Below are 27,698 nucleotides of genomic sequence, written 5' to 3'. Positions count from 1 at the left end.
CAGAAATATCTGGTAGCAAAAAGCCCAGTATCCTACAAGTTACTCTAGTTTCACGGATAATAGGTTGCTATTACAATTCCAGCTTTTCTTCCTGATATTACAAGTGCCTCTATTTGCATTCTCTCATCTGTGTTTTCTCAGATGCAGAACATTATGTAATTAGTTGTGGGGTCTCATACCATCATTGCAGAGATGTTTCCCATTTACATTAAAGGCCTGTTCTTCTACCCAATAAGTAATTGTCTAGATGGCCCCAAATCTCTTTCAGCTTGATTTAATTGTTAAACATTAATGTAGCAGGAGGGGAAAGCCTTCAAAGGAGAGAGAGGGAAAAATGAAATGCTGGAGGGGCAAAATATTAATAGGTGCTTAAAAGGAAAACAGTAATTCTTCTCTTTCTAAGCCTGCAGCCCTACAGGCCTAGTAGAAAAGAAACAATTGACTGTATTACAGGATTATATAGGTTTCATTGACTTAAAATGAACTGAAAGCAGCTGTAGGGAGATTTACCTCAAGTCTTTATTATTAGCCATATGAGGACAAAAGAGAGAGAGTTTTGTTTGAATCCAAAAATATAATTTTTAGTGGTGGTTCTGAAAAAGCTCGATAAAGGCAGTGTTGATTTTCAACAGACAAACAAAGAAGAAAAGGTGAATAGAAACACTCTGTTTTGCTAGCACTATAAGTGGTATAAAAGGGGTTAGCTCCTTAGAAAAAGAAAAATTACAGCATGCTGCAGCCTTTTTTCTTTAATATTATTTCATATGGATAATCTTTTGAATGCTACCATACCAAACCATCTGTTCTGCCATTGATCTGAGCTTGGAGCAGCAAAACTGCACCTCCTGAATTCTTTCTACCATGCCAAAGGAGGCAAAGATCAAAAGTACAAGCCTATATGCATTGGCTTTTATAGAAAATCATGCTTGGGTTATGAGGCAGATTTCCCAAGGGAGCAGAGGGCATTACTAACCTATCCACCTTCGTGTGAAACTTGACTGGGCCAGGAGGCAAAATGAATGCTAGTTTCCCACATATTTATGAATTTACTTGTGTCAGGGAAGTTGTGTACCTTTTGAGTGATTGTTAGGTGGAATGGCACATCCTGCCAATTTTCTAACTTTTTAACCAGAACATGCCAGCTGGGATTATCCCAATTTTCCCCTGCCCTTTTCTTCTGACTCTCCTGCAAACACACCATGACTTGCAACTTTATGTCATGCCCAACCCATCCAGGTTCTTGGACAACAAGATGCCTCTTGTTCGACAGAACTATTCTTGCAATGAAGGGAGATGCATGTATGGTGCACCTCTCCTACCTACTTAATAAAAATGATGGAGATGGAAGTGAGTCAGAGAACACTGAGGAGAGGAGGCAGGAAGGGGTCCTAAGCTGCTTAGTCCAGTCTAACAAACCATGTCCAACTTTCCTCAGCTTGATGCCATATATTACGTCAGGTGCAGGAAACCTCAAACTGTAGTTACAGGGAAAACGAATTGGAAGTACACTCTGTATGAGCTCCTGATTCTACCTGTGGCTTGAATTCAAGCTTTCAATGTCAAGGATATTTTTCTACAAGCATGGCACAAGCTATACCTGCAAAGAAAAAAAATGCTTTTGTGTCATCTGATGTAGTTGTGATGTCAGAGGATTGACAGATGGGTGATCCCACCCTAGGTCAAAATGGCCAACATGAAGCTCTGGTCTTCCATTTGGATCCTGTTCCCCATCCATGCCTTTTAGGACCTCTTAAGTTCAATCACTTGAGGGGTTTTCCAGGGAACAAAGTTTCCTAGAATACCAGTTGTGTCTAAGTACAGTGGTACCTTGACAAAAGTCCATTTTGGACTAAGTCCAATTGCAACCCGGAAATGAGTGCTCCAGGTTGAGTCATTTTTTTATATATAAGTCGGGTCTGGCTGCTGTTTTAGGGGTTGCTTTTCATCGTCTGGTTCCTGTTGAGTGTGTTTCGTTTGTTAATTGAGTCCCTCATTGCTAATCAGAGGCTTCATGTTGTGTCTGCCAGCTGTTGAGTCCCGAGCAACACAGAGGTGATATTTGGAGGTTTTGTTTTTGCTATTTTCTTGCGTTTTGTTTTGTGTGGCTTTTTCGGTTTTTTGACTGTGACTTTGTTTTATGGGACACACCTGTGACTGTGGCTTGTGACTTCGTTTTTGTGACTGTGTGGAACCCAGTTCAGCTACTGGTTGATTGTGTGACTGCAGAAATGGATAAAAGCCCCCCCCAGCCGAACAATGACTATCATCAGTGCACATAAGAAAAAAATAAATGTTAATTTTTTTCATCTACATTACTGTCTTGTTTATTTTATCGTACAGTACATTGATTATTGCCTTCATTTTATGGATCAATGGTCTTGTTAGACAGTAAAATTTGTGTTAAATTGCTGTTTTAGGGGGTTTTTTCATCGTCTACAATGGATCAATCCATTTTCAATTATTTTCTATGGGAAACCACGCCTTGTTTTAAGTCCACTTTGTTTTAAGACTGGATTACAGCCTTAAATCAAGGTAGCACTGTATGTGTATTTCGTTTCACTTCATTTTTTTCAATTTTTCATTTCGCTTTTAAGTTGTATACCACATTTCTTTGTCATGATACACAAGGTGGTTTACAAGCTGAAGAAATAACAACTTATACAAAAAGGACCACACACCTTATAACATTCTGATCCAATACAAAAAATTCATAATAAAAGCATAACTTTAAAATAAGCAACTTATATAAATGAAATAATAATCAATAACCCATTAGACTATAATAGTGCACAATAAAATTAAATATCAGCAAATAATAAACAGAAATTCACTCTTAACCATTACATCAAATAATTACTAAACTATAATCAATAAAAATAACAGCAAGTCACAATGCATAACATACCACAATACATACATAACCATGTAAAAGGAGCACACAACATATAACATTATGTTTTACCACAAGGTTGGCTGGCCCACACTCTCATTCCATCCCAAAGTGCTGCCCCCAAAAGGACAATTCACTTTGATGTTGTCCCATCGGTTGTGACCCTGCCCCCAGGCAAGCTGACTTTATAGAGCTGCCTCAGCAGCTGGTACATGCCCAGCTGGGGCAGCAGGTGTTCCCAATGCTACCTGCCCACCCAGGGTCCTATTCCCTACAGCACTCTCCACAGTCTTCTCTGGTGGAGGGGAGATGCCAGTCTCCAGGCTGGCTGGCTTTATAGAGCTGTGTACCTTTGGGATCTCTTTCGCTCCATGGGTAATGACTGCGAAAACATAAAGTTCCATGTGGAAATGTTGATAAGAAGTAGGTTAAATCAGGATGTGCTTGGGATAGCTTGGTTGAGTTAGAGGTCAGGTAGAAAGAGAAAACCATGTTCCTGAGGTACCTCTCAGCGTACATACTAAAGGAGGACCACATGTTTATTTGCATGGGGATTTCTATAGCACCAAACAGTATTATCAACCTGTCACAGAGCATCTTCCCCTTAGCTCTCAAGTCTCTGCTTGATATACAACTCACAGGCAACATGGAGATTTCTGGAGACAAGGTCTGCTAGGGCAGACTTCAGAAGGCTGAAGCATCTCCACCCCCATCGTTCAGCCCGGGCACTGAGATCCAGCAGCGAGGACCTTCCGGCGGTTCCCTCATTGCAAAAAGTGAGGTTACAGGGAACCAGACAGAGGGCCTTCTCGGTAGTGTGTCCCGCCCTGTGGAACACCCTCCCTTCAGATGTGAAGGAAATACGCAGCTATCCTATCTTTAAAAGAGATCTGAAGGCAGCCCTGTTTAGGGAAGTTTTTAATATTTAATGCTGTATTGTTTTTAACACTTGATTGGAAGCCTCCCAGAGTGGCTGGGGAAACTCAGCCAGATGGGTAGGGTATAAATAAATTATTGTTGTTGTTGGTTGTTATTTTCATCATCATCATCATTCCACATTAAAATTGTAGACTAACTCTTGAACAAATTTGTTGCAGCCTGTGTCCCATTTATAAGGAAAAGAGTTGTGGCAGAAAGACAATTGCTTGTATTGACCAATGCTATTCACAAGCAGTTGAAGAATGGTTAATTACACCAAAGGTTTATTCAGAGGTTCTGGAACAGGGAAACCATTGAGAATGTTCATGTGGGGTTTTTTAAAAGAAATAATAATTATAATAATAAGACAAAGACTGGAATTTTTAAAAAGGGAGCTGTAGGCCACTTCTCATTGTTTCATAATCTGTTCATTCAACCCTTCTATACATATGGGATTAATGACTCTGAAATGTCAACCATATTTTAAAAATGGGAAAGGGTGGGTCAGCCTCATTGTTCCCCGATTCAGAAATATTAACTAATGGACCAGAGATCAAAAGCAAATGTTTGTACAATACATCTGTGTCACCCTTGAAGAGGAAGGAAGAACATGGTTTGGAGGGCAAACTTTGTGACAAAGAAAAGGACAGCCATAAATTCTCTAAGCGTCTTGACACATTTTTGAAGCTTCTTGAATGGATGCAAAATTAAAGTTAAAAACTGTGCTCAGCTCTAATCCCCACTAGTCTTGTGGTTCACCAGTGTACAGCTGGAAACCTCCACATTCAAATGCACTAGACAATTTCAAACAGAGCTCTGTTCATTGTGGCTCTGTGTCTAAGTATTTAAGATCAAGGGTGCAATCCTGCCAAATTAAGCACTTCTAAATCCCTTTGATTTTAGTGAGGGAGTTAAACATGGGCTTACAGGGTTGCCAACGTTTAAATCACCCTGTGTAGTTGCGCCTTTCATACAAATATTATCTACAGGAATTAGAAGGTGAAATTGTTCATGTCCTGGAAATCAGCATTGTTATCTGCTGCTGTTAAAGGCACAATTACACAGGCTTGTGGAAGAGTTGGCAACCATGTGTGCTTAGCTCTTCTTCATGTAAATTAATCAGAGAAAATTAATGAGTGAGTGAACTGTGCCCCAACGTATTTCTAAAATATGAGCTCCCTGCTCCGAAAACAATAATTTGGAAACCTGGTGTGAAATATAATTCTACATAGAGTTCCACACGATCGTACAAAGTGTTTCCCAACTGCGTGCGATTTTTCTTTGCCCAATCCTCCCAGTAAAAAAATTGCATACTGGTTCCAGATGTTTTTGCTGCAGTGAGTTTACACCATCTTGGCACTGACAAACCACTGTAAATTTTGAGGGCAGGCAAGGCCTTCATTCTATTCATACGAAATGGAAGGTGCCTTTTTTTTTATAATAGCTGCATGTAAACTGAAACCAGGGACATAGAAATGAATAGGGTAAATGATCAGTGGGTAGCGCGACAATTCTTGGGAGGGGAATAATCCTCTCTTTCCTTGGCACTACCGGCCAGCTATTATTTTATCAGCTGTGTGGAATATTCTGCCTGCTTTCACAGCAGTTTCTGTTCACAACTGGTGTGAGGCATGTGTTCCTTCAAAGAGTTGTGTTAGTGATCAATAGGAGTTTTGAATTGTTGAAAATTACCTTGCCTTAAAGGCTTTTCAGCCCAGGAGCACACATAATAAGGAGAGGCACATTTCTGTAAGCGAATACATTTCACTGAGCAGGTTACCGTTATTCACTTAACCAGCATTAAATGTAATCCTCCCTGATTCTCTGTGGCCTCTCCTCCTCCCCTTTCCCCTGTCACTCTTCATCTCCTGCGAAGGTAGAAATCCTGCCTTCAAAAGCCTGTGGAGACAAGGGAACCTTGACAAACCCACTGAATATATTAGCTGGAGACATTTGATCCGAGGAGTTTCTCTGGATTCACCGCAAACGATAACTTAAGTACTGTAACCTCTGATATATTACCTCACAACCCAAGTATTCCTAATTCGCCTCCTTTGAAATCATGTCTATCTCTTGAGCTACAGTCCGTTTAGATTTGTATCCGAGCTCTAATTTTAGTTTAGATTTTTTTATTTCACAAGCAAGCAAATTTGCTGGACTTTTCGTGACTCTGGTCCTTTTCACCAGCTTTGACGTTTATTCTTCATCGTACCTTAAAGGAAGGGGAAACTTCACTAGATGTGTAGATTCTGCCTGTCCTAGAGCGTAAGGAAGAAATCTCTTCGCTACTCACCTTCACTGGGCTTATCTTGCTGACCAGCTTATCCTACACCGCAAGGGGTTCCCCTACCCCTCCTCCACAGAGCCAGTTTGTGTGGAGTAGCAGCACACAGGGGAAGAAGAATTGTGCTAGCATAAGCCCTTCTATGGGCTTCCGCTGGCAGAGCCAGTAAAGTGAATTGCCCAAATGGCTCTATCCAATACTAGACCCATTGAATTTGATGGACATGACTAACTTAGGGCCATTAATTTCAGTGGATCTACTCTGGGTAGGATTTTGGTGGATACAACTCATACGAATGTATTCAGCTGGCTCTTCTTCAGAATAGATCCATTTAAATCAATGGACTGGACGTTAATCATGACTGTTAATTGCAATAAGTTTACTTTGAGTACGACTAGCATTTGATACAACCCAAAAGGCTGATTCTTTGCTTTAGGCTAGGGCTCCTTGGGGGTTGGAGGATGTGTGTGACATGCATTGACATATACCCAGGTATTGGTAGTCATGGTGGAAAGGAAAGCTTGGGAGGGAAGGAAAAATCAGTTGTATTACAAATACTGCAACATAGGCAGTACTGGGGGAGCAGGGGCAGGCGCGCATTTGTCGCCTCCTCAAACAAGTACTTTACCCCTCCATCCCCATTGCTGGAGCCCTGTGGCTACTTGAAGGAAAAGCATTTTTTACACACACCCCTTCCATTTTACCCAAACTTCTGAGCTTATAATTGCTGTGCCCCTTTACTGCCCAGTTCTGCAGCGACAGTCATGCCAAGATAAAGTTGCATGCAACAGAATTATTATTAATAATAATTTATTAATTGTCTTTTAACCACCATCTTAAGGTGATTTGCACCTTAATAAGATAATTAAAAACAGTTTAAAACACAAATACAACAAATGCATTTAAAACTGGCATTCTGCTTCCTGGCAGAACCAACTAGGCACATTCTGGTAAGTGGAATAATGCTCCTCACACACAAACACAATGCTCACCTGGGCAGCTCTCTCTGCCTCATCAGGAAAGCCTGGTTCACACATTGAGTGCAACAGGCATGAGGCATTACAGAAAGGCTCTGTTGACATACACTTAAGATGACTGCATTCGAAAGAGCAGAGCCTAAGGAGGCAGGTGTCTCCAAAGGGTGCTGACAACAGTGAGGAAAGGGACCTGGGTGGTAATTCCTGCCTGTATACACGTGGCCTTTCTGATGCTCTTAATTTCTCTTCTTGGGTTGGGTGCTAGTAAAGCCTGCATTTCAAGGGCTTCAGGTGCCTGTTTAAATGGGAATAAATGCAATTAGAGACTGTAGCGTTATGTCTTGTGGAGCTTTTTTGCAGCCCATTCCTCAAAGCACTTGCCCTGGCACAAATCGCCCTGAAATTTTACCTTGTACATTCTGCACTATTCTATGTTACCTCTAGCCATTTTATATGATTCGTTTTTCCGAAAAAGGGAAATCATAACATCTTTGCTCTCTGTTTAGCCAAAACAAGCTGTTCAAGAATGTAAAATATACCATTTTATTGGCACTGGCTTAGCAGTGAGTCAGTAGACTTCTTGGGGGGGGGGGAACCCTACAACTAAAATTGGATTCTAAGCTTCAAAAATTTATGACAATTGCTCCTTCTTGTGGCTTGACTGTTGACATATAATTAATTTGGGATTTTGTCTTAAGGTTTCCTGTCTAGGTTTGTACCTGTCACAAAAATATCCTTGAAAGTTTATCTAACAGCTGGAGCACTGAGAAAGTCTATTGAAATGTAGCAAAGCAGACTAATGTTTGAGGCAGAAGGAAGTGTTCATAGCATGATGGAATTAAGGTGCAGAAAGAATATAACTTTCAGCTTACATCTAGGACCTTGGGCCAATGGCCATTTTGTATCTGTAATTTGGAGGAGATTTTATCAAATTTATTGGCCCGCTGAAACTGAAAAGTACTTACTAATAGTAAGTACTATTAGTGTGAAGCTCCCAGCTGCTAATGACAGTGGTTTTAAGAGTGTTGATATACCACCATTTGTATTTGGATAGCCATTGATCTTATACCCTACGTCAATGGTTCTCAAACTTTTTTCACTGGGCCACACTTTCATAATAAATATTTACTCACACCACACCAATTTTTTCATTAATAAGAAATACATTGGAAAATAGAATTCAGATTGTCCTCAGCATCATTCGATGTTCTTGCTCTCATTATGAAAAGATATCTGTCCATATTCTGTAAATAAATAAAAAAAATGGTACTATACTACGCTGAAATGGTTAGATGTTTCTTTGATTATTTGTGAACCTTCCTGCCACACTTGGCATCCTCTCCAGCCACACCGGTGTGGCGTTTCATACCCTTTAATATCTATACAAAGTTGTTAGTGGAGTCATCCAGAGATGTGGAGTGTGTTGTCATCAATATACTAATGACATGCAACTCTATTTCTCCTTTACATGTATAAGTGTGGCAGTGGATGTGCTGTATCAGTGTCTGACTGCAGCAGTGGAGTGGATGAGGGCAAAAAAAACTGAAGCTCAATCCACTAGTGCACAGTTAAGGGGCATAGTTGAGTGAAGTTCAACCTGTTCTGGAAGGGCTTGCATTCCCACTAAGGGAACAGGTATGCAACTTGGGGATACTCCTGAAGCCATTGCTGTCACTGGAGACACAAATGGCTTCGGTGATTCAGAGGGCCTTCCATCCGACCCTATTTGGACAGGGACAACCTAGTTTCTTTCCATTTTCTATGCTCTGGAGAGCTCTAGGTTAGATTATGCCTTTGAAATCAGTTCAGAAACTGCAGCTGTAGTGCAGAATTCAGTGGCCAGATTATTGATTAGGACCAGAACGTCTGAGCACTGATTCTGACCTACTGCACAATTAGTTTCTGGACTCAGTTCAAAGTGCTACTTTTGACCTGTAAAGCCTAGTGTGTCTCAGAACCTCAAGACCTCAGGCACCACCTCTCCTTATGTAAACCAGCCCAGGCTCTGCAATCTTCATCAGCAACCCATCTCCATCTGCCACATCCCAGGAAGGTGGGGAGGGTGGCTGCACAAGACCAGGCTTTTTCAGTGCTCCCCTCTCCTCATCTGTGAAATGCTCTCCGGGCACCAGCCTTGCCCATTTTTAGGTATCAGGATAGGGTGTTTTTATTTATCCAGGCTTAGATGGTTAAGTTAGCCACCACTAGGGTCTCATCTTTTAGTGAGGTTGGATAGGACTTTTCCTCCTTATTGGATATTTGGGTGAACATCTTAGGAATTTTGTATTGTACATTTTTCTTTTCTTAGTCACTTTTACAGAAAAAAAAAGTCTCAAACAAATTCAGTCCATAATATAATAACACTACTAGTTTGGGAGAGGGCACAATCTCAGGTATGTAGGATCTTGCAGGCTTTAAAGGTTATAACAAGCACCTTGCTTCTTAGATTAAGGTGGGATGAAGAATGGATTGTCTTGATCTTATGCCACCTATGCTATCTGTCAGGTGTATAGGTTCCTACTAGAGGTGGGCTAAGATCAGGGCAATCTTCTCTGTTTTTCTCACCCTAAACCCATCCCACTTATTAATCTGCTATATACCCAGGTTGCTTCTTGTTTCCTAGAGATCTATGGATACAACTCCAGAATTTACACAGTCATACTTACCTTGCATTCCGTGCGTCCTTGTTATTTCCAGGAAGCAATTTGTAAAGAGGACCTAATGTGTGACTTGTCTTTTGCACTTGCACCAGCAACAGCTGCAAAATGGCACTAATTCCCAGTGTTGCCAAAATTTCAGAAATCAGGGGGAGAAGAGGAGGAGGAGGAGGGAACTGAAGAGGGAACAGGGTTTAGTGAGCAGACTGTGGCAGAAGGCAGTCTGGACTCACAGGAGAGGAGCAGGAGACAGAGATGAGGCAGACTGCTGAAGAATCCAAGGAGTCTCCCCCTTCTGCTCTCCCCTGGTCACCAGGACACACAGCAGTCTCACCACCAATCCCCTGGCACTGAGCCTTCTTCCCTTGGGGGTTCTCCAACTGGTGCCTCCCACCACTCCTCTGCAACCAACCAGTCCAGGACACATGTTTGCATATAACGTATCCATGCAGATTCAGTAACACAGTCCAGATATACAGGTATTCTCCATCTGAAGAAATTAAATCAGTGACTCTATCCCCTATCTCTTTTTCCATCTCACTTCTCTGTGTCCCTTAATTAATACAGATTCATTGGCTTTGGACCCTTAAGTTCTGCTTTCCCACTTACGTTTTTCCACGCCAGAAATAACAGACATTGTTCAGTGGCAGAGTGCTAGGTTCAATTCCTGGCATCTTTAGTTAAAGGTTCTCAGATAACAGGGCTGGGCAAGACCTCTGCCTGAGACCCACTTCCAGGTAGCGCAAACAATATTGGATGACATGGATTAGTGGTCTGGCTCAATAGGAGGCAATTCCATATAGGCATATGTATATGACTTTCTGTTCCTGGAACAACCTCCACCTGATATAATTATCTCAGTTCAACAATATGCTATTTCTTAGACCAGAAACAAGCTGTGTGCACACATTCCCTCCTCTTCTTTATGCTCCCATTCCCTCCTTCCTTCTCTCATGCATCTTAATTCAATATTTATGGGGTTTGTTAAACCACAGTATTGCATGGCATTGGAATTGGGAAGCTGTGGTTTAAGCTGTCCCTACAAACCAGAAGATCAGACCACAGCGTGATGCTGAGTTGATACTCTGGTTTGTAGGAATTCCTTAATCATAAGAAACTATGGTTTAGCAAACCTCAGAAGTATTACATTGATGTGCAAGAGACAAAAGATGGAGGCATGTATGTCTGACTGTTACCCTGGGATCATGACATCTAAACCAGGGGTGGGGAACCTGTGGGCCTCTAGATGCTACTAGGATACAAATTGCATCATTCCTAACTGCACACTAGCTAAGGTTAATGGAAGATGGAATCCAAAAGCATCTAGAGGCCCACAGGTTATATATATCCTTGATCTAAACTGAGGCATCCTTTCTCTCCTGCTTAAGAACTTTCTTCTAACCACTTTTCTGGACCACAGTGACCTCACTTTTCCTGTGATGTCTGCTACAAGTTAATATTCCTCAGCTTAATCTTGCCTTTCCCATCAATTAGTTTGTTCCATGATTGTCATGCTAAGAACGTACTGTTTAAAAAAACGAATGCACACTACGTTTGTAATGTAATTACCACTGGTTGTTTAAATATGTTTTCTTTTTCCTTTGAGGAGCAAAATCTGCATGGTTTCAGTCCACTGGCCACTTTCTCAGGTTGTTGCATTGCCTATCATCAGTTAGTCTGAGTTTGAATACAAATTCCCAGTGACCCACACTGATGCTGATTTGGCTAGCCAGTAAATCAAACAATGGTGATAGTGAGAATGTGAGTTGTTTCTGAAGCCAAAATGACAGTAGAACAGGAGCAGGAAGAGGGAATGATAGTAGTGAAAGAAAATGGGAACAGGGTACTGCAGGACTAAGAAGCTGGAGAGATAGAGAGAACAAGCGCCAAGGTTCAAGAGCGGTGAAATTGTGATTTAGGGAAAGGACTTAAGAACGCCTCAGCTGATGCTTTTGAAGTGGGTTTGAAGAACAGGGTTGTGACATGTAAGAGGTTCTTGTGGCCAAAGATGTCTTTCAGGCAGGCAGGCAGGCAGGCACTCTCTTGGCTGTCACTGGCAGCCTTTGCATAACCAAATTGGACGGTGGCTCCTTCAGGTGTCTGGTTCTCAAGAGTTTACAAAAACCGGGACAAAATGCTAGGGTATATCTGTTTTTAATGCAAGGAATCCTCCCTGTTTTTAGGAACTTGTGGTTACCCTAATTGGCAGGTAAGAGAAACCTCACACCACTCCCAAGTTGCGTGATCCCCACGGAGGCTGGAAATAAGCATTTTCAAGTCAGCATATCGAGGCTAGCATCTGCCTTAACTGACAGGCTGCTTCTTATTTTAAAAGGGGAACACAATCTAGATTAGATTATTTCCTTTGTGAGTCCAGTTCATTGTTTTACTGCTCCTTTCACCCATTCTGAAATGCGTCCCTCCCCAGTCATCTATTTTGTACATATCTTTACAAAATCCTCTTTTGCTGAGCAATGTAGATTTGATCAATGCGCTAGCCAATGAGTGGGGTTGATCATATACGGGATCTGAGTGGGTTCATGCCTCCTGTCTTTGTTTTCCTATACCTCTATGATCGCTTAACTTTCTGATCTTATTTTGTAGGCCATAAAAGGGATACTATCCCTTAACTGCTGTTCTCCTTTTTTATTTATTAAACACACAGCAGGCATCACATTGAAACTGCTGTGCAAAAAAGAAAGAAAGATATCGATTCTGCCCCTCCCCGTCTGCCAAAAATAATTTGAGAATTAAGTCTGCCTCCTTGACAATTGCAACTGCATTTGTGATCTGTTACTGCTGCCTTGTTTCATTCCCTTCTTGCCCAGTATTGAGAAATAAAACAGAAACACATTGAGCTCGCGTCGCACGCTGTTGCCACACTGCTGCTCTAATGGGCTTACTGACCACAACCTACGGGGGCCAGAATGTGTCAACAGCAAAAGGGCCAACCTCAATCACTGCCTGTGCTTTTTTACTAAGTTGTTACATGTCTAATTCTTTGCAGCTTAGTGCTCCTGCTGCTCTGGCTGCTCCTGTCCAAGGCTCACATCTTGCAGCAGCCTTTCCTACCCCCTGTTGTGCCACAAAGGTCCCAGCAGGAAGTCTTTCAGTGGAGCAGACAAGCCACAGTCTAGAGCAAATAGGGCATCACAATTTCCTAATAAGATGACTTACCAGATTGCAGCCAGAGTGGGGTGGGGTGACTCCGTACAGTTTTCATTTAACCACTTCCCTCCTCAAGCCCCAGGATTCCAACTTGTGTCGAAACCCTAAATCGAGCCCAAATCAAAGGGCATTTTATTCCTTCACAAAGTGTTGCCTCCTTAGCTTTGGCTGTCATAAAGCCCCATCTCGTCCTTTGCCAATCAATTAAATCTAGTAGTGACTGTCATCACTCCCTCCATCGCAGGCTCCTTGGTGTCAAAGGGGATGAACTCTACTTAGAGTGGGGTGGGATGCGGAGAGGAAGTTCATTACTTACGATTGCCTGCTCGGGGCATTGATTCTGCTTACAGAATGCCAGCGCCGAAGTGGTTAAATGGCTTGAACATGGCTTGGTTTCCTGCCTGCACTTGTAGCGGCCTAAGGCGGTGCCTGCTGTTTAGGAGTGAAAGAGAGCGCCTTGCCTCGTCCCAGGTGGCAGACAGGCAAACCATGTTATTAAGAAGCAGAGATCGCAAAACCTTGATCTTCACAAAAAAAGGCCCCATAATTAGTCCCTAGCATGAGAATAAATGGCATTCCACATCAGCAAGGAAGGGAAAAAACAAGCCTCCTTCAGATTTCATTAAGTGATTGGTAATATTGACAGTTTTTAGGATCTCGCAGGGACCTCTTTGTTATTTGAGCCACTTCGGCTCCACACTTTCTCTTTCTACGGTACTTTAAAGTTTAGGGACATGTTCCAGGAGCCTCACACTCTGGCTTTTAAGGGGAGATGTTGATGTCTTGATAAAGCAAGCCATATGGTCAAATGGAGCTGGGTAAATAAGCGCTTGTTTACACAGTGGGATCATCATCACTACCTTCTCTGAGCCTGATCCAAAGCTCAGCAAGCAGAAGCAACGTAGGACATTGACAACCAAGGGATTTGAGGCAGGCTCATTCTGAACAATGTATTGATTCTGTAATGCCAGCTTCTGTTTTGCACTCAGGGGGGAAATGACATATTGAAAAATATGCATTAGGCCAGCTTACATTTCCACAATCTGTGTTTGGGGCTCTTGATATGCATATATAAATATATGAGACAGGCAAATGTTGTTATGTGTGCGGTTGGGAAGCGGGAGTGGAATCTATCAAGTCATGTCCATTTTACAGATTTGATTTACAGTTGTTCCCAGTAGGGACAGCATCCTGTCTAGGTACGTCATCTAGCTTAGTCAAGAAATTGCTTGGTAACTTTCAAGGATACTCCTTCCCCCAAGAGTTTGATCCATTTCATTTTATGAATCTCCTGGGGCATCTACTGTTATTCCTAACTCAGATTAGTGATTCTAGCCTTTTCTTCTCCTTCTTCTATTTTTTTGGCAACCTGGGAAGTTCATCAGACCCACAAACTAATTCAGGCACCAGCTGCAATTTTGCCTTTAGATCCTTTGTGCAGATGAACATAATAACACAATGTATTGGAAACAAAAATAACAAGATGTGATAGAGCGTGTCCATATTGCCTCGTTGGGTGTGTTTTGCTGTGAAAAGCCTTTAAGTACTGCAGCCACCTCTCCCTTAAGAGGAAATCGCGAATCTTAGGCTGTGAACACACTGTACCTTTCAAACAGCTTTGAAGCACACTCTTTTCCTCAGAGAATTCTGGGCACTGTAGTTTACCTCTCACAGAGTTACATTTCTCTGAAACCCTTAACCAACTACAGTGCCCAGAATGCTTTGAGGGAAATAATGAACTCTGAATGTTCTTTAAAGTCATAGTGTCGTAAGCATGATATCTATCCGTTATCTGTTTTCGTATATAGGCTTTGAAAATGTCCTACCAATTTGCACACACCAAAAGCTTTATCTGGGGATTCTTTGCCCTGCATGACTATGATCCCATGAGAGGAAGGTTGGGAGTTTTCTCCCTGGCCCTGCCTCCTTTATTGCATCCCTGACAGTGTTTCCAGAGCTCTCCACTTCTGCAGCAGCAAACCCACTCTATTCATGTAAGCTCCCTACCTGCTTTGGAACCCTAAAAGACCAGAGTTCTAAACTGTGTGGACAACCTTCATGAGTTGAAAAGCCTCCCCACTGCAGAAGTAGAGTCTTGAACACATGGATGGCTGCAAGAGCATCAAATGCAGGGCAACATAAGGAGTGTGGCCAGGAAATGCAACCCCCCAAAAACTTTGCATTTACTGAATTTTTTCACCTAGAATCATATGAAGTAAATCCCCACTGTTCACATTTAACAAACAGTAAGTAAAGAAAAGTTGACTTGCTCAAGTCTGCTAAGCAGTCTTGTCTCCATTGAACCTCAGTTGCACTTTAATTCTACAATGGCCTATGCTTTCTTGTAAGTAGTCTTTGAAACGACATGCACTAGTAAAATATTTCTATTATTGTATAATAATTTAAGAATAATGTTTTCTTTCTATAGTACATAAGTTTTAAAGCTGCCCCTTTTGGGTACAGATTGGAAATGCTGATGTACTAACATTTCCAAATACTGATGGAATTTATTTCATTTGTTTTTATTTGATGCGTGCCTAAATTACCAAGCCTGTGTTGCTTTCCGGATTTAGCATTTTCTGGATAGAGCATGCCAAGCTTTGTGTACAATTCAAATGAAGAGATTTCCTTCACTTTTACTTAAACCTGTGAATTTTTATTGATCTGAGAAGTAAAAAACAGGACACCCAAACTTTGGTTGATTTACTAGGTCTAAACAATAAAGACTAACATCAGTTTTGACAACAAACAAAACCAGTTTCTGTTCTATTGGTTATGTTTAAAAGATTTCAGTTTCAAACCAAACAGAACTTGTGGTTATTCTGTCAGATATTTATATAGCCACGGGGGCGCCATAGTCATGCACCGCATACATCATTGTATTTTTAAAATGTACTTAATGAACATTTTTTTTTCTCTTCTGGTAACTACTTCATTGCCTTAAATGAATGCATTCCATTAGAATTTGTAACAAATGAGTACTTTGTGTTTGCATTAATGCCAAACACGTTTAACAAATTTTTAACAAGGAACCCTGGCAAGAAGCCAAACTCCTAGAGGGACACTGAAGGAATGCTATAAATTTAAACTGGATTTTACCTTTTCACTTAACTCAGCAAGTGTCTTAGGTGTCTTTGGCATCTTGGTATTTGCTGCTTTTCCATTTTGAGTTAGCTGAAATTTTGTATTTTGGGGGGCAGGTCAGAATTCTTTTTCCATAGCTAGTTCTGTTTGCTGGATACTTTTTAACACACATGCAACTTGAAGAGGAATCCTTGGTTATTAAATCGGAACTTTGATTAAATGTGCTTGCGCGGTTTTTGCACTTGTGAAACTATGATTTTGAGCAAACTTCATTCACAATGGGAAACCTCTATATGTTGGGACCAAGACTGCTTTAAGTCACGTCAGATCATACACTGCCATTAGGAAAAAAAATCACAGTTTAGATTTATGCAGAAAGCAAACCCAGTAATGGTTTTCGAAAACCTCCTGATGCTGTGTCTTGTGTTCACAGCTGGGTTGCAAATTTCTGATGATGTTTGCAACTGCAGTTTTCTTGGGGGAAGCCTTACCCTCAGCTGCTCCGAAGTGATGATGACATTGTTGGCTGGAATGGTGGGACTCCATTCCACAGGGTCATGTCTTAAGTAGTCCCACGGGAATCAGGTATGCTGCAATGTGGGCTGGCGCTGTGAAGTTAATAGGTAGTTTCCAAACCGCTTGGCTACTTTGCAGAGAATGCTTCACGGAGAATTTCTAACATGCTGGGTTACCACACAGCGTTTTATAGGGAAGCGGGGAAAGGAAGCACAGAGGCTACTAGGCCACATGCAAGGAATCGTTGCAACAGTGGGAGGGTGGTTAACAAAGTGGCGGCCGGATTTCAGGCGTGTGGTGGGTGATCTGAAGCTGCCTGTTGGGATGGGAAGAGCAAGGCTCTTCAGAAGCTGGGAGACACGGACCACACTGTGAGGGGCCTGGTGGATGCAGCAGTGAGAATGGAATGTGAAGGGGGGACCAGCAGCACCCACCAATCACAGTGCTGCGTAGGAAGAGAGCAAGGAAGCATCAGATAACTCCCAGTCAAATTTGGGGGACAATCTGATACAGAGAGTGGTGGTGCCCTTCAGCATAGGGATGGGGGAAGGTGGTGGCTTTCCAGAAATATACTGGAGGGGTAGGAAAGAAAGAGGATAATGATGGTGATAATTATAATAAAAATGAACCACCTGTTCATTCCTTTCCCTTCTTTGGGCTTTCGGACACAGGTTATGTGCATGTGCATACAAAAACAGAACCAAAGAAGGTCATTGTAGGTCAATGTTGTTATTATTTTTTTATAAAAAGCTCTTTTTCCCATTAGCAGTTTTGCACAAGACAACTAAATAATAATAAAGATTTGTGCATGCCTTGTGCTGGGCTTCCTACCCCAAGGAGTGAGGCGGTCTCCTAGAGAGCTGGTCTATCCACTCTACGTGGAGTGCTCACTGTGGAGCAACCCCTCTCTCACAGTAGATCACTTTTATGGGGAGGAAAATCTGCAGCCTGCCAAGGAGTGTCTTGTCGTCACAAAGAACAGCTAGACAGAAGGAGGCATAGGTGCTTCCGATCTTCAGACCCTTCCTCCAGCGCTGAAAGTTTTGGCTCTGAGAAGGTTGCTCTCAGCAATGGTTAGAAAGTAGAAAGCAGCCAAGGAAACGTCACCAGACACGTAAAGAGCTGCCCACAAACACTTGAAGCTAACGTGTGCTTCAGTGCATCCACAGCTGGGCAAAGTGTGAAGACTTGTAGGATTTCGTCCCAGATTGGTTTATGTATGGATCAGCAGCTTGCAGATCCAAAGGCAAAAAAGTGCAGATGAGAGAATGTCATCTAGATGCTGGGGAAATCCCACAGGCATGAGGAGCTCCAAATCCACACTGAAGTGCCATGTGGAAACGCCCTAAGTCATGCTTAGCAATCAGTGCATTAATCCTTTCAAATATTATCTGCTAATAATAGGGGGATATAAGAATTAGCAGATGGAGATGAAACCCTCTCAGGCAAGAGTAAGCTGTTGTTCTTGTGTCATCATATTCTTATTCCAGGGAAAATGCAGAACACAAACTCAATAACTTTACACTCAAAGCACAATAAGGAATGTGCTTTCTTCAGTAAAGAGAGCTGAAAGCAAATTCAGGTGACACATTTAAAGATATTAAGACAAAATGACAATGAAGTAACCTAATATTGTATGAATGGTAGTTGGATAGTCCCAGTGCTTAATTAGATATCAATTTCCCAGTAATAAAACCATTGTTTATATTGATAAAATTATTTATAGGCCAGCTTTTGGGACATAGCTCACCCAGGGTGACTCTCAGTGTCATAAACGCAAAATAAATATAATGATATGAAATAATCACAATTAGTGGCATAGTAATTATTTTTAAAACCCAGTTAGAAGACTTAAAACAAAGACTTATAAAACAATTGAGCAGAACTATGATTTAAACTAACTTTAAAATTATTACTTACTTACTTACTGAATTGGTTAGTCGCTTTATCTTGCCCAGGGCCACCCAAAGCAACTTACAACCAAACAGACAGTCAGACAACCCGCCCCCCCCAAAGACACATTAATGCTAAGAGAAAAAGGAATACATTAAAAACATTCTGTCCACTTCTAAAAGGGCACAGATAGTTAAAGGCCAAAGGCCTTATTATAAAGGAAAGTTTTTGCCTTGCACCTAAAGATGTACTGAATAATGAGGGCGCCAGGCAAGCCTCCCTGGGGAGAGCATTCCACAAATGTGGTTTATGATTCTGGCTTGTTCCAAAGCTGGTAACCATAGTTTCCCAGTACATATGAAATGGGAAACTGTGGTTAATTAGAGACTTCCTGGTTTAATCCCAGGGCACTGAGAAGGGAGGAGTGAAGGAGCTGCAGGCACGGACAAAAGGATCATTCATTTCTTAGTTTATTAAATTCAGTCTTGACTGCCCAAATGCAGAAATCTCTCCCCTACCCCAGTCTTTCACTTACTTCCACGTCAGTTGTTTGCCTTCAATGTGGGCCCCATGTGTAATATGTCAGAAGAGGACACTTTAAAATTTTGTTAATGAGTTTCTCTTGCCGCAAACATTTGGAAAGCATCTGGAACAGAATGGACATTAACCCAGATGTCAAAAATAGCCTGCATTTTACTACCGTGATTAAACAGTTTCCCCTTCACCCGTTTGTGTTTCCCCTATCCCTCAGCGTCCTTCTGCAAGTCACTCAGGAAAGGAAAGGGACTGAGGTGCCAAGTGGGTTCGTCAGGCAGCAGGTGTCTTTATTCCAAAGAAAAACAATCTGAAGAACAGTTGCAAACTATAGGACCCTTTTACATACTTCTGTTCCCAGCATACAATATTTACTCTGCAGTGCTGCTGCTGAGTGTCAGTCGCTTTCACCAAAGTCTCCTGAAGGTGTGCTGTGCTTTAGAATGGGGTCATTCTTTGCGCTTCCGCGTGGAAATCTGTTTTAGAGCCTCAGGTGTGCTCATGCACACAGGTTTGGGGCCTAATCCAGAATTCCAGCCTATGGAAGAGTGCCATTGCCCCTACATAGAAATATGTGGTCCTGGTGCTAGAAACCCTGAGCCCTGTCATACAGTCTTTCTCTGTACAGCCAGGGTGGGGAATCGATGACCCTTCAGATGATGTAGACTCCCATCAGCCCCATCCAGCAATGGTGCAGTTTCTACAGCAATGTCATACAGGTTGTCAGGCTTCTAGTTGCACACTGAGGGAGAGAGAGGGGATTACTGGCAGTGGTACCTTGTGAACGGATGTTTCCCTCAGAATGTGACCCTAAGTTACTTACTAGGAAAATAGGTTCCCCTGAAATCACTCTATGAGTAGGTGGTTTGTTTATGACTGGAATGTGTCAGCGTTGTATGTTCTGCATATTCAGTAACTGGAGAGAAAGATGCAAACTGCATTCAGCTCTAGCAGGTGTTGGAAAGCAAGATTCTTCTTCCTCCCTCTTGCACTTCTCCGTTTCTTTTTGTAGAAATGTGTGCAATTTCTTGATGAGTGGATCAGCCGATAGAGAAGAAGTTCATTCAAGTATTTTGATACTGTTTGCTGAAGTCTGAAGGGACAGCTAAATAACAAATCTGCCTTCTGCATTTTATTGCTCATCCCCATTCCTTTATTTGAGCAGAATGTTTGTTTCAGCAGCCTCAGTGAGTGTGAAGGGATGCTTTGGCTTGTAAAACATCAAAAACATTGGGAAATTGCAAACTTTTTTATTCAGCTCCCAACCTGGTGCAAAGGGGGGGGGGGAGGAAGGGGTCGTAGATTGTTCTTATAGTTGGAACATGTGCTTCTTGTTAATTCACATGGGTGCTTCCTGTGTATATATATCTCTTGGAGTAATCCTTGGTGCCCAAAGAATGGGAACTATGTAGTTTGCAAAATGCAAAGTGTGCTTTGACTTACAGTTTTCATAAAAAAGTTTGCAAAAGTTTTATGTGCCAGAACTAGTAACTTGATCTACTTCAGGAACTCCCAAACTTTCCAACTCTGTAGAAATCACTTCTTCTTGTGCCAGAGTTGGATCCGAACTTGTAATGAAGTCAATGGGAATCTCTCCATTAACATGAAAAGGTTTTGGATCAGGCCCCAAAAGTGTTAAACTGTTTGCAGTTTTCATTTACTTCTCCAGTATAGATGATAAACCAATAATTCTGCTTGAGAATAACCCCAGCTAATTACTTAAAAGTACATGTAATTCAAATACTGTTATTGTTGTTGTTGCAGCTGTTGTTTAATGTTTTAGTTTTGCAGGCTTTTACAGTTTTAACAGGATTGGATTAATGCCAAGGATTTAGATGTGCGAAGTATGAAATATTGGGACATATTGGTGGCAATCGCTTAGGTTGTACGGTTAGCACATTGAGTGTCAACAGGAGAGATAGGACTATACCAGCTCCAAATTTCTATGACTCTTGGCCTGGATGCATAGTCCCAAATAGTTTTGTTTCTGAGAATTCAGAAAATACTATTTACCACATTCCATTTAAAACACACACACACACCAAGGCTAGCAACCTGAAAGGTTATACAGTGGTAGCTCGGGTTACAAACGCTTCAGGTTACAAACACTTCGGGTTACAAACTCCACTAACCTGGCAGTAGTACCTTGGGTTGAGAACTTTTCCCCAGGATGATAACAGAAATTGTGCAGTGGCAGCGGGAGGCCCCATTAGTGAAAGCACGCCTCAGGTTAAGAACGGTTTCAGGTTAAGAACGGACCTCCAGAACAAATTAAACTTGTAACCTGAAGTACCATTGTACATCATCTCTATATTATGTAACCTGATGTAAATTGTCCTTGTATGTTGTCACATGTGTATTTTTTAGGTCAAAGAAAAACTTTTAAAATAATCTTTTCAGACACATCATTTATTAAAAACTACAGACAGAAGCATGTTATGCTCAGTGTTGTACTATTCACAGACATATTGGAAATGCATTTTATAACAGCATACGGATACTGTTAGGTAATTATATGGATAATGTCTGAACCACAGACTTACTTTTAACGTGCTAATAAACTGTGAAGCATTCATTTTTAATTTTTTCCTGTGTGATGGAAGGAAAAAAGCATTCTAAATAAGACTATTTCCAGTACTGAAGTAATGCATATTGTTTTTAGACTAAAGAGGGAAAGACTATACCTTGATTTTACATTTTGCTGCAATTGGTTAGGATCCAGATTTCTAATTTATGTCACTTATCTTTGGGGAAAGGCTGTGGAGTCTACAATAGTTATTGGCATAGGTAGCACAATACTGAACCAAGGTGTCTTTGAAGCAGAAATGTGCTTTAAATGTATGGTTTGTACACAGCCCTTGATAGAACTGTATCAATCTCTAAAGCTATATCTATAGATGTGGTCTCCATGGCCAAGAGCACAAGTCTTCAACTGTGCCTTTCCTGGACAAGGATAGCTTAGCCACTGTGACTCATGCACTGAGTGACAACTGAGGCTATTTTAGTACCTTCTGTGTGGAACTTCCCTTATGACTGGTTTGGAGGCTGCAGCTGGGGCAGAATCTCATGACAGGTGTTGAGTGGTGCCCCTTACACTGTCTTCACCCCTGTATTCAACTGGAGTTACAAATGTCTACAGTTCTAGCTTCTGATGCTTTAATACATCAGCTTTCCTACACCACTTTCCATTTGAATTTAGCCTGATCTTTTATTCCCCTTCCTTCCCTCCCCCTCCCCTTTTTATGAAGATTACCAGCTCTGGGATCCCACAGCTAATTCTCCCCTGGCCTTCTTGCTGGCCCAGATAGCTAGCCAGCTAGCCCTGGTGATCAGCTAATGTTTATTGGATGGATTCTCCCCTAAATTGATTTTAGAACTTTGAATTTATTGTTATCCACACTTTTATACTGTATTTTATGCTGTTTTTGGTTGTATCACAATTGTTTTAAATTTGTTGTTAGCCGCCCTGAGCCTGGTTTTCTGAACCAGGAAGGGTGGGGTATAAATACAAATTTATTATTATTATTATTACATGGGCTGAATCCCAAGAATATTCTACAAGTAGAATGACTTCCGCTCATGCAATGCAGCTTCCTTTTCTCCTCCTCCAGGGGTTGTAGGAAACCCCCAGAGCAGGGTGTGTTTTTTTGAGGGGGTGTACAGGCTATATTGAGAGGAAGGAGAGGGAGAGTAAGTTCCATTGCATGAGTGGAAATCATTCTGCTCATGCATTATTTTTGTTGGCTGCAACCCAGTACCTGAAACTTAGCCTTCCTACTGAGATAGCTCCAGATTGCTGGTAGAAGGGATAATGTGACCCACTTCAGGTTCTTCATGAAAAAGCAGACTACCCCTCTATATGCATCTCCATTGCAGATAACTATAGATCAGGAGCCTCCACAGTCAGAATGGTGAAATATTCCTTTTGTCTGTTTAATCATCTACCCATCACCTTTCTCTAAAACTACTCAAGATGGCATCTGACCAAACAGAAACAATACAATAAAAAGTGAAATGAAATGAAAGTGTGGCTGCAGGAAGCCTTTGCTGACCTGAACTGGGTCCTACTGTGTCTCCAGAAACTATGTGAGCTCACCATTTTGGATGGCTTCTTGTTTTGCTGCAGTTATCAAGAGGAGCTGGAGAAAGAAGCAAACGCAAGGCAGCACTGCAGGACGATGAGAGACGAGAGAAAAGAGGACGATTTGCTGCAGTGGGGATCTGAATGCAGTCGCCACTCTTGGAGCTCCACCCCCCAAAAGATCACAGAAGTGGGCGGGGCACATGAAGGTTGCCATCAAACAATAAGCTGCACAAACGGGTGTCCTTCTCCATTATTTCTTGTAATACGTTACGAAGTCAGATACTTTGGAAAACAATTAAGGGGACTCGATTGGAAATTAGAAGAACTTCATTTCCTTTAACGGGGTCGTATGAATTATTCCAGAAATATTTTTTTAAAAAAAAAACTGAGTTACCATCTGTTCTGAACATTACTAAATGAAGTTAATTAAAGTGGGATCTTTAATTTGACAGATTTGTATTAATTTTAATCTGTAGTTGAGGTTCCATTAGCTGCAGTATCATTGTCTGCTGTTTCTGGTTAGTTTCCTCTAAAGTATCACTTCTAAAGCACTAGATTATTACAGGGACTAGCAAGCTGTTTCATAATGGTGTTGGCATTAGTCATAGCCCCAGTAATGTGGGCTTTTCAGGGTAATAAAAACAAAGTCTTTGCCCTCCTCTGTTTCTTTACTGTTACTCAAGCCATTTTGATAATGCAACCAATATTAAGCTCTGGGCCAGGTTGGAAATGAAATCAATTTTTACTACTATCTGTCGGCGTATGAAAATATGGTGTGTGTCTCTGACAATGCATGGGGCATCTAACAGTGCGATCCTATACATATCTAGTCAGAAGTAAGTCCCATAGAGCTCAGTGGGGCTTACTCCCAGGTAACTGTGTAGGACTGCAGCCTAAAATGATTAGCAATTATTTGTATACAGTGGTTGATGTATGTCTGGAAGATAAAAGCTTGACGCAAGAACCTATACTTGTATACGAGCGTCTATGAAGATGCATCAAACTTTTATCATCCAGATGCACAACAGTATTTAATATAAAAGCTGGGACTCTTGATTTTTTTTCTAATTCAAAAGAATGTCGTGATTATTAAATATATGCATTGGGTCTCCTTTACGGGAAGGGACCCTTCCTCATTGTTTTCTGAACAGGGAAACACTACGTACCATGGTTTATAATGTATTTTAGATGTTAAACAACGAAGTATCGATGAATGAGTAGATAATTGAAAATTATCTCTGTCATCCAGCAAATTATAATAAATGTGAACATGTTAAAAACACATGCCAGGGGAATAGACAGGTGGGGGGGGAGAGCCCTGGAGCTATTATGTGTAGTGACAGACTATTATTGATGTTGAACTATCTGCTGTTTCCCCAAAGTAAGGGTCTTCCCTTAGTGAGCATTTTCGTTCCATCTGGCATCCATGCTCATAACAAGAGCTCAGTCCTGTGACTGGCATATCTTTTTGTCAGTGAGAGGGGCACTTACAGGCTTGTAAGTGGATATTGACTTATCTGCACTTCTTAGAAGCAAACAACATGTGCAATCCACCAGACACCTTCTGTTATGAAACCTCCATTCGTTTTAATAAGATGTGAGCTGGGCTTTGTTGAAATGAATGGATGTCGTGGAGCAGAAATGCTAGGTGGATTGGCCCTCCCCCATAAAATTAAACATGTGTGGCCTTAATTCTTGGTACTTTCTTTCTTTCTTTCTTTCTTTCTTTGCTGCTGTGGAAAAAAACAGTTTTTGAACAGGATATCCATAAAATCTTGCACTTAATTTAGAAATATGTCATTATTTTTGAATGGTTGGTGCAATTAATCTTGATCATCCAGTATGAGCCATACATATGAACCCCCTGGAAATTATTATTTGCCTAGAAAAGAGTAATTTATTAGTTGGTTGCACCATCGTTCTCGATGAAATTGAAGAGCCAGTGAATGCAAGCAGAATTTCTGCTCAATGTTAATTCAATTCAATACATGGAATAATAAATCTGTATAAAATATGTATAGCATAGATTATCCATATTCATTTATATTTTAAAAGTTTGTCCTTTGACTTTCAATGGGGTTTTGAACCTTGGGTTGGTTTGTTTGTTTGTTTGTTTGTTTGTTTGTTTGTTTGTTTGTTCATTTTAAAATGGAAAGCTCCTGGGAGTTTCTTTAGCACATATGACAAATGTTGCACTTGTGAACTTGGACAACAAAACGTGTTACTTTTGACAAAGTTGTTGTCCTAGTAAGGGATGGCTGTCTGGGCACAGTCCACTGGGATGTTCTTTTGCACAATCTCCATTGAACTGAAAGGAGAAAGACTAGGATATGAGCTGTTGCAGAGCCTCCCATTCTTTCCAACGGGGCTTGTGCAAGAGAGCTTTGCGGAAGATTGTGCCTTCTGTGTCTCTTACAGTCAGGTCTTTACCTTAATTCTGCAACTGAATACTTGAAGTAGGAAATAAACTAGGGAAACATAGGGTCCTTAAAAACAAAACTGTATAGTTAGATATTTATATGTATGTGCCAATTTTGTCACAGATATTATTTTGGGGGCATTTTTGTTTTATTTTTGCTCCTTTCATGTTGGTAAGAGCATTGAACCTAACTTTTATCAAAGCCTAAGACTTAGCCTCTACAGAAGAAAATTTTTGTCTAACATTGCTTTTTCCCATTTCACATGATATATACTATGATGTTTGGCGGGGGAATCTTTTCATACACTAAAATAGAATCTCGGGGTTTACAATAAACACTGTGATGTTGGGCAAACATTTTATTCGAGCAATGTTTGGTAGATTTCTTCCCCCTTGAAATGTAAAAAAGTCAAACAAGCCTTTTGGTTAACATTTAAAATGAGTATTATTTTACTGTGGGATCAAACTTGTACTGCACATTCTTTCATTTAAATGTACAGAATGAATTTTGTATTTAAATGAATTTTGTGTATCCAGTATGCACGTAAATGCACATTGACTTTCATTTGAAAGTGGGTTTCAATTTCCTTTTTAAACAGTGTTTATGAGAAGATTTCAGATGTGTCACAACCTATACCTGCATTTTCCTTTGGTGTAGAGTGATTGTTTGAATGTGATGTTCTGCAACAATGGGTCAGCATTCCCTATTTACCTTTGACCCTCATTTGATAGTGCTTCTTGTAATAATTTTCTCCAAGTGAGTGGCATGTTCTGGATTGTGATCTTGACATGTGATTAAGGACATTGATATGAAACTAAGGAATCCTTAGAAATTACCAGTGGGCATGTTTTAGAACAGTCATTGTAATTTTAATGTCTCGTAGAAGTGTAAAGTACCAAGGTATTTAGAATTCATAACATTGTTATCATGTGTATGAGAAGTGCTTGGTGTTGATCAGCTCGTTTATATTCATCAAATAAATCTGGTTTCTTTCTGAACAATGTGTTGTATCCTTCAATTTAAGAACTGAGTATGATGCAGCAATAGGGACCTGTGAGTGAAGTCTGATTTTGTGCATGGAAATGCTGTTGTGGAGCATCCAGTCCTGCAAGGAGACAAAGCAAACATCTGTGTCCAATAATGGATCTGCATGCCTGGCATAGATCACAAGCATGACTGCAATGAACCTCAAATAGAAGGTGAGGTTCTTCAGTTTTGGAATACAGCACTGTAGCTAGATTCCCATCCACACTGTACTTTTAAAGCACTATCATACCACTTTAAATAGTCATGGTTGTCCCACCCCCAAATCCTAGGAACTATGCTCTGCTCAGGGTGTTGAGAATTGTTACAAAATCCCCATTGCACTTACATTGCTACAAGTCCCAACCCGGTTTAACAATCAATTGCTCTTCATGGGGAACTCTGGGAATTATATCTCTCTGAGGAGAGAGACTTTCTCTTTTAGTAACAGTCAATAATTTATATGGTTTTGCAGCTCTTTTTAAATTGGATTGTAAAGAGCTTTCTGCATGGTTATCATACAGAGGGCCTTTTCGGTAGTCGTGCCCACTCTGTGGAAAGCTGTCCTGTCGGATGTCAAGGAAATAAACAACTATCTGACTTTCAGAAGATATCTGAAGTCAGCCCTGTATAGGGAAGTTTTTAATGTTTGAGGTTTGATTTTACCGTGCTTAATTTGTTGGAAGCCGCCAAGAGTGACTGGAGCAACCCAGTCAGATGGACAGAATAATAATTATTATTATTAATAATAATAATAATAATAATAATAATAATAATAATAATTCCCAAAATCTGGCTTCTGGTGTGGAATCAGTTCCTCCCACAAATTATTGAGATGTTCTCTCTCTCTCTCTCTCTCTCTCTCTCTCTCTCTCTCTCTGTGTGTGTGTGTGTCTGTGTGTGTGTGTAATGCTTGTTACCCTTATATTATAAAGAAAGTCCAGCTAATGCATGGCTAACTTTTGCTAATGGTGTAGAAACCACTTTAGCGCTTCTCTAGCTGTTGGAGAATGGGGCATCCTACCTCCTATTTATGCACTGCCTCTTACTTACCTGAACCCTTAGAACCTCCACGTTTAGAAGCGGTCTACCTCTGAATAGCAGGTGATTGGGGGGGGGGGATGAATGAAGACCGCTGGCTCCATGTCTTTCTTGTGTCCTTCCCAGAAGCATCTGGATAGCTACTTCTGGAAACAGGATGCTGGGTTAAATGGACTCTTGGTCTGATGCAGCAAAGCTGCTCTTATGTG

The 27,698-nt window shown here is 41.0% G+C and overlaps 1 protein-coding gene across 12 annotated transcripts in view; it reads left to right on the top strand.

Annotated features, from left to right (window-relative positions):
• Window positions 1–26,423, top strand: part of ERC2 (ELKS/RAB6-interacting/CAST family member 2) — a 505,832-nt gene extending 479,409 nt beyond the window's left edge. For all 12 annotated transcript variants that reach the window (XM_083727002.1, XM_083727012.1, XM_083727004.1 and 9 more), the window contains one exon: window positions 23,048–26,423. The gene's annotated coding sequence lies outside the window, so the exon portion shown is untranslated. The remainder of the gene's footprint in view (window positions 1–23,047) is intronic.
• Window positions 26,424–27,698: the final 1,275 nt, after the last annotated feature.

The sequence above is a fragment of the Podarcis gaigeae genome (genome assembly GCF_964106915.1).
Source record: "Podarcis gaigeae genome assembly, chromosome: 2".
NCBI lineage: Eukaryota > Metazoa > Chordata > Lepidosauria > Squamata > Lacertidae > Podarcis > Podarcis gaigeae.
The sequence above is the reverse complement of the archived record's forward strand: the minus strand, read 5'-3'. Positions and strand labels throughout refer to the sequence as shown.